Here is a 15,390-nt window from a genome sequence, read left to right as displayed (position 1 = left end):
ATCTCTCTAATTTTACATTCGTGATCTCCTCGGTAGGTAAAAGTAGGGGTAAGCAATATATTCGATACCTCATCCAGAAACGCACCCTCTCGAAACCTGGCGAGCAAGCTACACCGCGATGCAGAGCGCCTCTCTTGCAGAGTCTGCCACTTGAGTTTGTTAAACATCTCCGTAACGCTATCACGCTTACCAAATAACCCTGTGGCGAAACGCGCCGCTCTTCTTTGGATCTTCTCTATCTCCTCCGTCAACCCAGTCTGGTACGGATCCCACACTGAAGAGCAATACTCAAGTATAGGTCGAACGAGTGTTTTGTAAGCCACCTCCTTTGTTGATGGACTATGTTTTCTAAGGACTCTCCCAATGAGTCTCAACCTGGTACCCGCCTTACCACCAATTAATTTTACACTCCTGGAAATGGAAAAAAGAACACATTGACACCGGTGTGTCAGACCCACCATACTTGCTCCGGACACTGCGAGAGGGCTGTACAAGCAATGATCACACGCACGGCACAGCGGACACACCAGGGACCGCGGTGTTGGCCGTCGAATGGCGCTAGCTGCGCAGCATTTGTGCACCGCCGCCGTCAGTGTCAGCCAGTTTGCCGTGGCATACGGAGCTCCATCGCAGTCTTTAACACTGGTAGCATGCCGCGACAGCGTGGACGTGAACCGTATGTGCAGTTGACGGACTTTGAGCGAGGGCGTATAGTGGGCATGCGGGAGGCCGGGTGGACGTACCGCCGAATTGCTCAACACGTGGGGCGTGAGGTCTCCACAGTACATCGATGTTGTCGCCAGTGGTCGGCGGAAGGTGCACGTCCCCGTCGCCCTGGGACCGGACCGCAGCGACGCACGGATGCACGCCAAGACCGTAGGATACTACGCAGTGCCGTAGGGGACCGCATCGCCACTTCCCAGCAAATGAGGGACACTGTTGCTCCTGGGGTATCGACGAGGACCATTCGCAACCGTCTCCATGAAGCTGGGCTACGGCCCCGCACACCGTTAGGCCGTCTTCCGCTCACGCCCCAACATCGTGCAGCCCGCCTCCAGTGGTGTCGCGACAGGCGTGAATGGAGGGACGAATGGAGACGTGTCGTCTTCAGCGATGAGAGTCGCTTCTGCCTTGGTGGCCATGATGGTCGTATGCGTGTTTGGCGCCGTGCAGGTGAGCGCCACAATCAGGACTGCATACGACCGAGGCACACAGGGCCAACACCCGGCATCATGGTGTGGGGAGCGATCTCCTACACTGGCCGTACACCACTGGTGATCGTCGAGGGGACACTGAATAGTGCACGGTACATCCAAACCGTCATCGAACCCATCGTTCTACCATTCCTAGACCGGCAAGGGAATTTGCTGTTCCAACAGGACAATGCACGTCCGCATGTATCCCGTGCCACCCAACGTGCTCTAGAAGGTGTACATCAACTACCCTGGCCAGCAAGATCTCGGGATCTGTCCCCCATTGAGCATGTTTGGGACTGGATGAAGCGTCGTCTCACGCGGTCTGCACGTCCAGCACGAACGCTGGTCCAACTGAGGCGCCAGGTGGAAATGGCATGGCAAGCCGTTCCACAGGACTACTTCCAGCATCTCTACGATCGTCTCCATGGGAGAATAGCAGCCTGCATTGCTGCGAAAGGTGGATATAAACTGTACTAGTGCCAACATTGTGCATGCTCTGTTGCCTGTGTCTATGTGCCTGTGGTTCTGTCAGTGTGATCATGTGATGTATCTGACCCCAGGAATGTGTCAATAAAGTTTCCCCTTCCTGGGACAATGAATTCACGGTGTTCTTATTTCAATTTCCAGGAGTGTATATGATCATTCCACTTGAAATCGTTCTGCACGCATACTCCCAGATATTTTACAGAAGTAACTGCTACCAGTGTTTGTTCCGCTATCATATAATCATACAATAAAGGATCCTTCTTTCTATGTATTCGCAATTATTACATTTGTCTATGTTGAGGGTCAGTTGCCACTCCCTGCACCAAGTGCCTATCCGCTGCAGATCTTCCTGCATTTCGCTACAATTTTCTAATGCTGCAACTTCTCTGTATACTACAGCATCATCCGCGAAAAGCCGCATGGAACTTCCGACACTATCTAGTAGGTCTGAGTTCTGAGCGCACAGTGATCACGTAAAGATGCCTATAACAATAGTGTCTCCCGCCGAGTATAGATGCCTGCTGTGAGATTTCACCATATTTCATGCGTAACGCACCTGTCATGCATTTACTTCATCATGACAATTCTCGGCCTCACACTGCAGGAGCGCCGAAGACGCTTCTGCAGCGCTTTTGATGGGAAGTCTTTCATCGCCCACCATACAGCCCGAACATAGTTTCCTCTGATTTTCATCTCTGCTCACATGAAACACTGGCTATGCAGAAAAAATTCGGAACAGACAACGAACTGCAGACCAGAGCAGAGAATAGGCGGAAGGCACTGGCGGTAGCCTTCTCTGACGAATGTATTGAAAAGTTGGTAGAGGGCTACGACAGATACCTATGTCGGAGCGACGGCTATGTACAGAAGTAGATGGAATGTGTAGCTAAATGTTGCAAATAAAACATTTTTCATTTTCATAGTGATTTCCATTTAGCGACCGATCAGACCTCACTTTCCGAATAGGTCTCGTAGACTGAGATGTCAGAGAAATGAATGAACAGTTCGAAAGCACACACATCAAAAAAAGTTTGGCATTACCTCGTTCCGAGAGTTCCGGAACCTGTACAGAAAATTGGAATGGAGATCAACATAAACATCATTTCCGCCCTTTTTATTGCTCATGAAAACTACACATTGCATGTTGTACCACCATACAGCGAGATCTTCAGAGGTGGTGGTCCAGATTGCTGTACACACCGTCACCTTTAATACGCAGTAGCACGTCCTCTTGCACTGATGCATGCCTTTATTCGTCGGTGCATACTATCCACAAGTTCATCAAGGCATAGTTGGTTCAGACTGTCCAACTCCTCAACGGCGATTCGGCGTAGATCCCTCAGAGTGGTTGGTGGGTCACGTCGTCGATAAACAGCCATTTTGATTCTATCACAGGCATGTTCGATAGGGCTCATGTCTGGCCCCCACTGTGGGCGCGAACTGTCGTCCATGAAGACGAATGCCTCGCCAATATGCTGCCAATATGGTTGCGCTATCGGTCGGAGGTTGGCATTCACATATCGCACAGACGTTATAGCGCCTACCATGACCACCAGCTGCGTACGTGGGCCCCATATAATGCCATCCCAAAACAGCAGGGAACCTCCTGCTTGCTGCCGGCCGGTGTGGCCGAGCGGTTCTAGGCGCTTCAGTCCGGAACCGCGCTGCTGCTACGATAGCAGATTTGAATCCTGCCTCGGGCATGGATGTGTGTGATGTCCTTAGGTTAGTTAGGTTTAAGTAGTTCTAAGTCTAGGGAAGTGATGACCCCAGATGTTACGTTCCATAGTGCTTAGAGCCATTTGAACCATCCTCACGACGTCCTGTGGCTGTACGAAAAGCATTATTCAACATTCAACATGGTGGCGTTCCTGTCAGGATTCCTCCCAGCCATAATCCGTAGGTAGCGGTCATCCACTGCAGTAGTAGCCCTTGGGCGGCCTGATCAAGGCATGTCATCAACAGTTCCTGTCTCACCGTATCTCCTCCATGTCCGATCAACATCGCTTTGGTTCTCTCCGAGACGCCTGGACACTTCCCTTGTTGAGAGCCCTTCGTGGCACAAAGTAAGAATGCGTACGCGATCGAACCGCGGTATTGGCCGTCTAGACATGGTTGAACTACAGAGAGCACGAGCCGTGTACCTCCTTCCTGGTGGAATGACTGGAACTGATAGGTTGTCGGACCCCCTCAGTGTAATAGGCGCTGCTCATGCATGGTTGTTTGCATCTTTGGGAGGGTTTAGTGACATCTCTGAACAGTCAAAGGGACTGTGTCTGTGATACAATATCTACAGTCAGTTCTGGGAACTGGGGTGATCCAAAACGTTTTTATGTGTATATAATAAGTACAGAAGAATTTCTGAGACTGAAAGGAATCTTGGTATGCCACATCAGAAGTGTACCTTAACAGAATGGAGAAATTGGGTTATTCGTACAATATTGTAAATAATCTCATTCAAGAAGGCTAGGAGAAACCTGTGAATGGGAAGAACCTTGTAAATGAGTTTTACGCTAATTCCAGTAGCTCAGTAAAGAAATAGCTGTTATCTCCATACCTGCTCCGGTATTGTTTTCATTGCTATCAGTCCCCTGTTAAATACAAATAGAGAAAGAGCGTAACAACGAAGAAGCCAGACAGATCACCAGTATTATTATTTAGGAATGTGTAAGCGCATACTTGGGCTAAACAATCCATTCTGTACGGCTCTTCCCTTTGAATTACAGTGTAAGTGGCCACGGCACCAATGTATTTTCTGAATGCATGAACCATTTTGTTCACTGAAGCTGTTCAGTTTGTTAGAAAAAGTTGAATCTTTATTTCAGCTTTCATATTGCTCCGTTAGTCATTTCGAGAGAGAGACTAAAATTTAAGGTGAAAGGATATCAATGATGAGATTCGCTGATGACACTGCTGTGCTCAGTAAAAATGAAGAAGAACTACAGAATTTGCTGAATGGAATGAACAGTGTCATGTGTAGAGAATAAATCGAAGAAACAAGACAGTAATGAAAGTAGTGGAGATTAAAACAGCTAGAAACTTAACGTCAGGTTTGATGAAAACGAAGAAGATGAAGTTAAGGAAGTCTGCTGTCTAGGCAGCAAAATAACCCAAGACGGGCATGGGAAAGCAAGCTAACACTGGAAAAAAGGCATTCCTGGCCAAGGGAAGTCTACTAATATTAAACATAGGCCGCAATTTGGTTAGGTTAGTGTTTTTTAACGTCCCGTCGACAACGAGGTCATTAGAGACGGAGCACAAGCTCGGGTTTGGGAAGGATTGGGATGGAAATCGGCCGTGCCCTTTCAAAGGAACCATCCCGGCATTTGCCTGAAACGATTTAGGGAAATCACGGAAAACCTAAATCAGGATGGCTGGAGACGGGATTGAACCGTCGTCCTCCCGAATGCGAGTCCAGTGTGCTAACCACTGCGCCACCTAGCTCGGTACCGCAATTTGAGGAAGAAATTTCTGAGAACGTATGTTTGGAGCATAGCTTTGTATGCCTGTGAAACATGGACCGTGGAAAAACTGGAGAAGAAGGGAATCGAAGCAACTGAGATGCGGTGCTACAGAAGAATGTGAAAATTAGGTAGACGTATAAGATAGGGAATGAGTAGTTTCTCCAGAGAATAAGACACCAGGGAATATATTCCATCGTACTAGTGGGAGGTGTAGAGGGTGATATCTATACAGCAAGACAGAAATTGGAATACAACCAGGAAATTACTGAGGACGTAGGTTGCAAGTAGTGATGGGAATAACCGAATGAAAACAATCGATTCATTCGGTTGCTGGAAAACAATCGACTCATGTGGTTGTAGCTATACCTATCGGTGGAATTATTCGTTCACGCTTTTGAGTGATACCAGTTTGTGGGGGCAACTGAATGAAAACAATGGATTCGGTCGGTTGGACTATACATTCATTGCCTCACGTGAAACCAGTATGTAGGAGCAACCGGATGAAAACAGTCGTTCTTTTAAATAAAACCAGCATATGAGAGCAACAGAATGAAAACAGTCACGTCAGTCGGTTGCGGCTTTAGCTGTCGGTTGGATTATTAAATATTTATTTTTTTCGAGAGAGAGCAGTCAGTGGAAGCTATCGAATAAACAGATCTGACACCGTTGTAGCTTTCAATATTGAATTATTCATCCAATCTTTGCAAGAGAAAACGATCACTTGTTTTTGTGTAGGTTGAACCACGTACTCATTCTTTTAAGTGAAACCATTTTTTAATGTTTTAGCTCACTGAGCTATCGGGTCATTCTTCTGACTGAAACCAGCCTGCAATACTTTCACTAGCCGAACTGAATCAGTGCTACACTATACTGGCAGAGAGTGGTCTTAAGTGAAGATGTATCTCAGAGGTATGCCAAAGTTAATATAAGCAGTATACATGTTCATTTAATTATGAACTCAATGAAGTAATTTTCTTTTCGACCGTTAAAACTGATACATATACTGTTGTGGATTAAATTGTTCCAGGTACCATTAACGCGTAATTAATTAATCTCTCGTATCACCAGGGTAGGACTGCCATCACTTAAATTGTTGACTCAAGACAAAAACTTCGAAAACCCCGGAAATGTGGGTCAAATCTGATTATTTTCCCGGAGTCAAACAAACAGTAGATCATAAGTTTGCCGATGATTACGATGTTCTGCTGGGAGCGGAGACATGAGAAGGGATATGTTTCTTCTCCTGCGTTTTAGAGCCAACGATGCCAGCACGCAAGCGCCTCCTGCCGATCAGTAGTTGTAAATTATACGTGAGACTAACAAGGATTTGTGAGAGCGCATTACTGAGACGTTCATATAAAGACGTAATACTAATCTGCAGTAAGGAAAATGAAGGTAAATGAGATTTTTATACAATTCGATGAGTAGAAGGCCAATAATACTTAAGACATTCAATTGTCTGGCAGGCGGGGCGGAGTCGCGATGTTCAATTTCTTTCTGTTCTCGCTTCTGCTACTAATTTTGGACATCTTACACCATCTTACATCATCGAGCGCTTTTTCAAGTCGACAAATACTATGAACGTGTCTTGATTTTTCTTCAGTCTTGCTTCCATTGTAACGTCAGCACTTCCTCTCTAGTACTTCAACCTTTTCTGAAACCTAATTGATCGTCATCAGATGCTCGATTTTCTACCCCGCTCTTACGTAAATTACACCTGTCAGCAACTTTGGATGCGTTAACTGATAAGTTAATTGCGCAATAATTCTCGCGATTGTCGACTCTTGCTGCCTTCAGAATTGTGTGGGTGATATTTTCAGGAAGTCTGATCATGTATCGCCAGCTCATACTGTGGTGTCACCGCCAGACACCACACTTGCTAGGTGGTAGCCTTTAAATCGGCCGCGGTCCGTTAGTATACGTTGGACCCGCGTGTCGACACTATCAGTGATTGCAGACCGAGCGCCGCTACACGGCAGGTCTAGAGAGACTTCCTAGCACTCGCCCCAGTTGTACAACCGACTTTGCTAGCGATGGTTCACTGACAAAATACGCTCTCATTTGCCGAGACGATAGTTAGCATAGCCTTCAGCTACGTCATTTGCTACGACCTAGCAAGGCGCCAGTATCAGTTGCTATTGATCTTGTGATTTATGTACCGTCAGACCGACGTTCACGATTAATGGATTAAAGTTAAGTATTCCACCAACTACGTCCGTTTTTCTAAATTCTAATTTCCTTGTCCTGTTCCAGACCTCACGCCAGCCTGCGTGAGCTAAAACGCGTGCCTTTCGGCTTCCTCTATTAATAGGGTGTTGGCTCTCCTGCCAACTCACAACACATACATTCTACACACAAACGTGAATAGTCGTTTTGTTCCCATTTCCTGAAATGAATTTTGAAATTCCGATGGAATGATATCTATACCTTCTGCCTTATTTGATCTTAATTCCTCCAAAGCACTTTTAAATTATGATTCTAATACTGGATCCCCTACCTGACTCCTGTCGATTCCTGAACTTCTTCTAACATGTCATCAGACAAGGAGTCGTGTCTCGACCCGGCGAACAGTTTTATTATAACAGGAACTTCGAAGAAAAGCGTACCCTCCAGACATTTTAAGGATTTTCATTAGAGTGCAGTGACCATCAGAAGTAGCCGTTGGGAGGATCGCCTAGGATCGACAGTGACGTAGTTGCACAGTGAATGAGGAACAAGTCTTTGACCTTTCTCCCTAAATAAATATAGAAACACCTGTTGATACAAAGTAGCTTTTTCAGAAAGGTTTATGTTGTTGTAAATTAATCTGTACTCAACTGGTTCCCTCTACTTATAAGATTCGTGTTTGTCTGCACTGTGATGCTGAACAGTGCAAGTGGTGTAATTACGAAAATGCTATCTCATGAAATAACTCGCCAATCTGTCTGAAATTGTAAGACTATATTTGAATAAATTTTCACCAAAGTAATCGGAGAACCCGAAAATGCAAACTAAATAAACTATCATTTGACATCCTGTTTCGTGCAGTGCAGTGAACTGTATTACAATGCCTGATGCCACAGTTCGTGATTATCAGTTCCAACACGCAGAACTATCAGAGCAAAAATTCTACGTAGAATTACAAATAATATTTTGGAAGAATATACGGCCAAAATGCTTCTGTAAAGATCCCCTATCAACTTACGTACGCAAAGTGAATAAATAAAATTCCAGACATTAAATAATATATCTGCGAATGTAACACTGCCCTGTGAGAATAAAACTGTCTGCATTTTTCCTTTTTTTGTGTCATCAGTGCCACCCACCACGGATCCCTCTCCCGTGCCAACCTCTTCACATCAGAGTAGCACTTGCAACATACGTCCTCAATTATTTGATGTATGTATTCCAATTCTGTGTTCCAGTACAATTTTTCCCCCCTACAGCTCCATCTAGTACCATGGAAGTCATTCCGAAATTTCTTAACAGATGTTCTATCATCCTGTCCCTTCTCCTTCTCAGTGTTTTCCACATAATCGTTTCCTCGCCGATTCTGCGCAGAACCTCCTCAGTCCGCCTAATTTTCACCACACGTCGATAGCACCACACCTCAAACGCTTCTAGTCTCTTCTGTTCCGATTTCCCCACAGTCCATGTCTCGCTATCATATTAATTAAGGCCTATGTTTGATACTAGTAGACTTCTCTCGGCCGGGAATGCTCTTTTTTCCAGTGCAAGTCTACTTTTGCTGTCTCCTTGCTCCATCCAACATTACTTATTTTGTTGCCTAGGTAATAGAATTCCTTAAATTCATCTACTTCGTGACCATCGATCCTGATATGGAGTTTCTCCCTATTCTCATTTCAGAAACTTCCCATTACTTTCGTCCTTCTTCGACTTACTCTCCATCCATATTCTGTACTCTGTAGACTGTAATTCTTCTTCACTTTCACTCAGGTTAGCAATGTCTGCATGAGAAACTAGAATCTGAACTAAAATTTACCTAATTAGAGCCTGATAATGATTTTAGAATTCAATGCTTATCTGTGATTGATGTTATTGTCCCTACTGTAATCTAAATCTGGCCCTAATAATTTTTTTTTGGGTTACCTGTGGAAACGGAAACTCCGTAGTGCTCGAAAGTGGTGACCACAGTACGTAGTGCAGCAGCGAACTAGATGTACAGGAAAGAAAGCTTTGTGCATTGTAATGAAAGGACATGTAACTGTTCCTAATACATCATGGCACTGTATAATTTGGGGACACGCAATTAAAACTCCAAATTTTCGTAAGGAGACGGTGGAGGATACTTCATTTACTAAACTCTGATTTGTTATAAGAAACATGACTCTGCCATTACGTGAGTTAATAGAATGGTTGTTGATGTTGATGTGGTCTTCAGTCTAGAGACTGGTTTGATGTAGCTCTCAATGCTACTATATCCTGTGCAAGCTTCTTCATCTTCGAGTAACTACTGCAACCTACATCCTTCTGAATCAGTTTAGTTTACTAACGCCTTGGTCTCGCTCCACGATTTTTACCCTCCGCGATTCACTCCAATACTAAACTCATGATCCCTTGAAGCCTCAGAACGTGTCCTAGCAACCGATCCCTTCTTCTAGTCGAGTTGTGCAACAAATTTCTCTTCTCTCCAATTCTATTCAACACCTCCTCATTGGTTATGTGATCTACCCATCTAATCTTCAGCATTCTTCTGTAGCACCACATTTCGATAGCTTCTATTCTCTTCTTGTCCAAACTATTTATCGTCCATGTTTCACTTCCATACATGGCTACACTCCATAAAAATACTTTCAGAAACGACTTCCTGACATTTAAACATTTACTCGATGTTAAAAAATTTCTCTTCTTCAGAAACGCTTCCCTTGCCATTGCCTGTCTACATTTTATATCCTCTCTACTTCGACCATCATCAGTTATTTTGCTCCCCAAATAGCATAATTCATCTAGTACTTTAAGTGTCTCATTTCCTAATCTAATTGCGCAGCATCACCCGATTCAGCTCGACTACATTCCATTATCTTCGTTTTGCTTCTGTTGATGTCCATCTCATATCCTCCTTTCAAGACACTGTCCATTCCGTTCAACTGCTACTCCAGGTCCTTTGCTGTCTCTGAGAGAATTACAATGTCATCGGCAAACCTCAAAGTTTTTATTTCTTCTCCATGGATTTTAATTTCTACTCCAAAATGTTTCTTTTGTTTCCGTTACTGCTTGCTTAATATACAGATTGAATAACAACCACTGCTTCCCTTTCGGGCCTCTCAACTCTTATAATTGCAACCTGGTTTCCGTACAAATGGTAAATAGCCTTTCGTTCCCTTTATTTGAACCCTGCCACCTTCCGAATTTGAAAGAGAGTATTCCTGACATAATTGTCAAATGCTTTTCTAAGTCCACAAACGCTAGAAACGTAGGTTTGCATTTCCTTACTCTATCTTCTAAGATAAGTCGTAGGGCCAGTACTGCCTCATGTATTCCAGCATTTCTACGGAATCCAAACTGATGTTTCCCGAGGTCGGCTTCTACTAGTTTTTCCATTCGTCTGTATGGAATTCATGTTAGTATTTTGCAGTCGTTACTTATTATATTGATAGTTCGGTAATTTTCACACCTGTCAACACTTACTTTCGTTGACATTGCAGTTATTATATTCTTCTTGAAGTCTGAGTGTATTTCGTCTGTCTCATACAGGTTTCCCACCAGTTGGTAGAGTTTTGTCAGGGCTGGCTCTCCCAATATTTCTAATGGAATGTTGTCTACTCCCGGGGCCTTGTTTCGACTTAGGTCTTCCAGTGCTCTGTCAAACTCTTCACGCAGTGTCTTATGTCCCATTACATCTTCATCTATCCTCTTCCATTTCCGTAATATTGCCCTCAACTACATCGCCTTGTATAGACCCTCTATGTACTCCTTCTACCTTCCTGCCTCTCCTTCTTTGCTTAGAACCGGTTTTCCATCTGAGCTCTTGATATTCATACATGCGGTTCTCTTCAAGGTCTTTTTAATTTTACCCCTAACGATATATGCTTCTACAGCCTTACATCTGTCCTGTAGTCACCCCTGCTTAGCCATTTTGCACTTGCTATCGATCTCATTTTTGAGACGTTTGTATTCCTTTTTGCGCGCTTCATTTACTGAATTTTTATATTTTCTCCTTTCATTAATTATATTCAACATCTCTTCTGTTACCCAAGGATTTCTGTTGGCCTGCGTCTTTTTACCTACTTGACACTCTGCTGCCTTCACTATTTCATCTCTCAAAGCTACCCATTCTTCTTCTACTGTATTTCTTTCCCCCGTTCTGGTCAATCGTTCCCTAATGCTCTCTCTGAAACTCTGCACAAACTCTTGTTCTTTCAGGTTATCCAGGTCCCATCTCCTTAAATTCCCACCTTTTTAGAGTTTCTTCAGTTTCAATCTACAGTTCATAACCAATAGATTGTGGTCAGAGTCCACATCTGTCCCTGATAATGTCTTATAATTTAAAGCCTGGTTCCCAGATCTGTGTCTTACCGTTATGCAAGGGTTGGAACTTTAATAGTGGCAACTATTCTTTTCACAGCTCGTACAAAATAGATACGTGTTTCAAAGTTTTATTGACCTTCAAAGTAGTCACCAGCATTGTGTATAACTCGTTGCCAGCGATGTGGAAGTCGTAGGGTAATCGTAGCAATGCCAGTTGTGTTGACAGTTCGAGAGGTGCAGTCTATTGCATGACGAATTTGTAGCAGTTCTGAAGCGAATGCCGTGAAGTGTTTCCTTCTGGTTGGAATTCGAGTTGAACTCACGAGGGCATAAGTCAGTGGAGTGAAGTAGGTGGTATAGAACTTAGCAGCCCCATCAATCACACAAATCAGTAACAGCTTGCACTGTACGTGCTTGAGCATTGTCCTGCAAAATGATGGTCAGGTCCTGCAGGAAATGTCATCACTTCTGTCTCTAAGCTGGTCGTAGGTTGTGTTCCAAAAATGAACGCTCCATCGTGCAAACAATGCTACTACCAGTTGTATCTCTAACCTATGTTCTGATGATACTGACGCACCAGGCTGAAATACTACATGGCTCTCTTCCTAACTTTACCTCCGCTATTTTCTCCTTCTGCTGTGACTTTCAGGCTTCTAAGCACACCGCAGTATCGCTGCCTTAGAACCGATAGTCACCTCTTACGAAAATGCAGAGTATGATTGGAAGAGATTTTTGTGAGCTTTCGCTGTCCGACGCGTTGCTAACAGATAGCCAACCGTAGCGTTTCCAAATACGAATAAAATTTCCATAGCAATAGTTGTATATTTTTTATACAGGGTGTTTCAAGAATGACCGGTATATTTGAAACGGCAATAAAAACTAAACGAGCAGCGATAGAAATACACCGTTTGTTGCAATATGCTTGGGACAACAGTACGTTTTCAGGCGGACAAACTTTCGAAATTACAGTAGTTACAATTTTCAACAACAGATGGCGCTGAAAGTGATGTGAAAGATATAGAAGACAACGCAGTCTGTGGGTGCGCCATTCTGTACGTCGTCTTTCTTCTGTAAGCGAGTGCTGTTCACAACGTGCAAGTGTGCTGTAGACAACATGGTTTATTCCTTAGAACAGAGGATTTGCCTGGTGTTGGAATTCCACCGCCTAGAACACAGTTTCGTTGCAACAAGACGAAGTTTTCAACGGAGGTTTAATGTAACCAAAGGACCGAAAATCGATACAATAAAGGATCTGTTTGAAAAATTTCAACGGACTGGGAACGTGACGGATGAACGTGCTGGAAAGGTAGGGCGACCGCGTACGGCAACCACAGAGGGCAACGCGCAGCTAGTGCAGCAGGTGATCCAACAGCGGCCTCGGGTTTCCGTTCGCTGTGTTGCAGCAGCGGTCCAAATGACGCCAACGTCCACGTATCGTCTCATGCGCCAGAGTTTACACCTCTATCCATACAAAATTCAAACGTGGCAACCCCTCAGCGCCGCTACCATTGCTGCACGAGAGACATTCGCTAACGATATAGTGCACAGGATTGATGACGGCGATATGCATGTGGGCAGCATTTGGTTTACTGACGAAGCTTATTTTTACCTGGACGGCTTCGTCAATAAACACAACTGGCGCATATGGGGAACCGAAAAGCCCCATGTTGCAGTCCCATCGTCCCTGCATCCTCAAAAAGTACTGGTCTGGGCCGCCATTTCTTCCAAAGGAATCATTGGCCCATTTTTCAGATCCGAAACGATTACTGCATCACGCTATCTGGACATTCTTCGTGAATTTGTGGCGGTACAAACTGCCTTAGACGACACTGCGAACACCTCGTGGTTTATGCAAAATGGTGCCCGGCCACATCGCAAGGCCGACGTCTTTAATTTCCTGAATGAATATTTCGATGATCGCGTGATTGCTTTGGGCTATCCGAAACATACAGGAGGCGGCGTTGATTGGCCTCCCTATTCGCCAGACATGAACCCCTGTGACTTCTTTCTGTGGGGACACTTGAAAGACCAGGTGTACCGCCAGAATCCAGAAACAATTGAGCAGCTTAAGCAGTACATCTCATCTGCATGTGAAGCCATTCCGCCAGACTCGTTGTAAAGGTTTCGGGTAATTTCATTCAGAGACTACGCCATATTATTGCTACGCATGGTGGATATGTGGAAAATATCGTACTATAGAGTTTCCCAGACCGCAGCGCCATCTGTTGTTGAAAATTGTAACTACTGTAATTTCGAAAGTTTGTCTGCCTGAAAATGTACTGTTGTCCCAAGCATATTGCAACAAACGGTGTATTTCTATCGCTGCTCGTTTAGTTTTTATTGCCGTTTCAAATATACCGGTCATTTTTAAACACCCTGTATCAGCACATCGTCAGTAAAGGTGTCTGTAAGTTAATGTAAGTTATTGTACCTTACGTTATTGGTGCGGAATGTCAGCGAGACAAAAATCAAGTGGCCCATAACGGCTACAAAACCGGGAACTTGAAGTGAAACGTAACTCGGTGAATATCCTATTTGAGAGAAACACATAATCGGTGTAATGAGGATTTTCGGATGAAGATACTTTCGTTCGCGGAAGCTTCATGAGGTCACCAGGCAAATGTGTTACGAAAGAGATCGCTAGCATTGTTAGAGTGAACCAATGTCAATTGAAAGGAAGTGTGCCAATTACCAAAACCAGAACGGAATGTTTAGGCAATGACCTTCAGGTGAATGACCTGCCAGTAAATGAACGATGTGATTGAATAGCACGACAACAGGTCGCGAGGTATTACAAAGAGACTAATGCTACAGATTAACAGTGTAGCTTACATTTATGTGTTTCTCGGAAGAATACACGTAGGTTTTCACCAGATATTTGTGTCCTCATTGTGAGTGTGCTCCCCCAGTCCACAGTTAATTAAGCTGTTACAGGGCCTGATTTATAATTGGCGAAATAATAAAAGTGCTGATGGACACAGTCGGTTAAATATTATTATTCGCGTATTTGTATGCGCAGCTGGGTGTGTAATGTTTTATTTTGAGGGGCGCATAAATACCATTTTATGTTTTTAACCCCGTCCCTCACCCCCACGCTCTGGCCACTTACAAGCGACAATTTCACTATTTCTGGACTACTGTAGCAGACACCCAGCTTGTCTGTCAGGTCTTCATGGAAGGGTCTTTCATAGACTCAGTTCTTCATCTTTTACTTTTAGTGCTTCCTCAATTTCTTACTTTATCTGTCCCTTAACATTTAAAATATTTCTAACTTTTTCTTCTCCATGTTTCAGATACCCCAAGTTCCATGTCCACAAAGATCTGAGCTCCATACACACACTTACAACAATTTATTCCTCATTTCCATTTCAATCTCCGATAACACTGAAGCTTCACTAGGGCCAAACACTTTCTGATAGCTGCCGTATTTCGTTAATTCTGTCTAATGTTGCATCCGAGACAGAATTCTTTCACTTGCTCCTCATCTGTGCCGTTCCAAATTTTGCTGTTAATCACGTCCATACTCTGCTTCCTATTACCCTTCATTCCTTTCGTTTGGAATTCGTACTACACTCTCTGCTTAGTCTACTCCACTCAGAAGACCTACAACCGTTCTTCTTAAGGAAATGTAACTCGTCCACGAAAGAAGTGGCTTATAAAACGTTTGTTCGCCCGTTTCTTGAGTATTGTTCATCTATCTAGGATCCCTGTCAGGTAAGACTGATAGAGGTGATAGAGAAGATCCAACGAAGTGCGGCACGTTTCGTCATGGGATC

General features: G+C 44.1%; 1 long non-coding RNA gene and 1 other non-coding gene across 2 annotated transcripts in view; both read right to left on the bottom strand.

Annotated features, from left to right (window-relative positions):
* The window catches only part of LOC126416373 (uncharacterized), a 2,268,185-nt gene that overhangs the window by 1,125,331 nt on the left and 1,127,464 nt on the right, over positions 1 to 15,390 (bottom strand). The window lies entirely within an intron of this gene.
* On the bottom strand, positions 5,054 to 5,126 carry Trnaa-cgc (transfer RNA alanine (anticodon CGC)). The gene has a single exon. It is a non-coding gene; the product is annotated as a tRNA-Ala (tRNA).

This window comes from Schistocerca serialis, chromosome 8 (assembly GCF_023864345.2).
Source record: "Schistocerca serialis cubense isolate TAMUIC-IGC-003099 chromosome 8, iqSchSeri2.2, whole genome shotgun sequence".
In the NCBI taxonomy this organism is placed as follows: domain Eukaryota; kingdom Metazoa; phylum Arthropoda; class Insecta; order Orthoptera; family Acrididae; genus Schistocerca; species Schistocerca serialis.
Note: the sequence above shows the minus strand (reverse complement) of the source record. Positions and strands in the feature narration are given on the sequence as shown.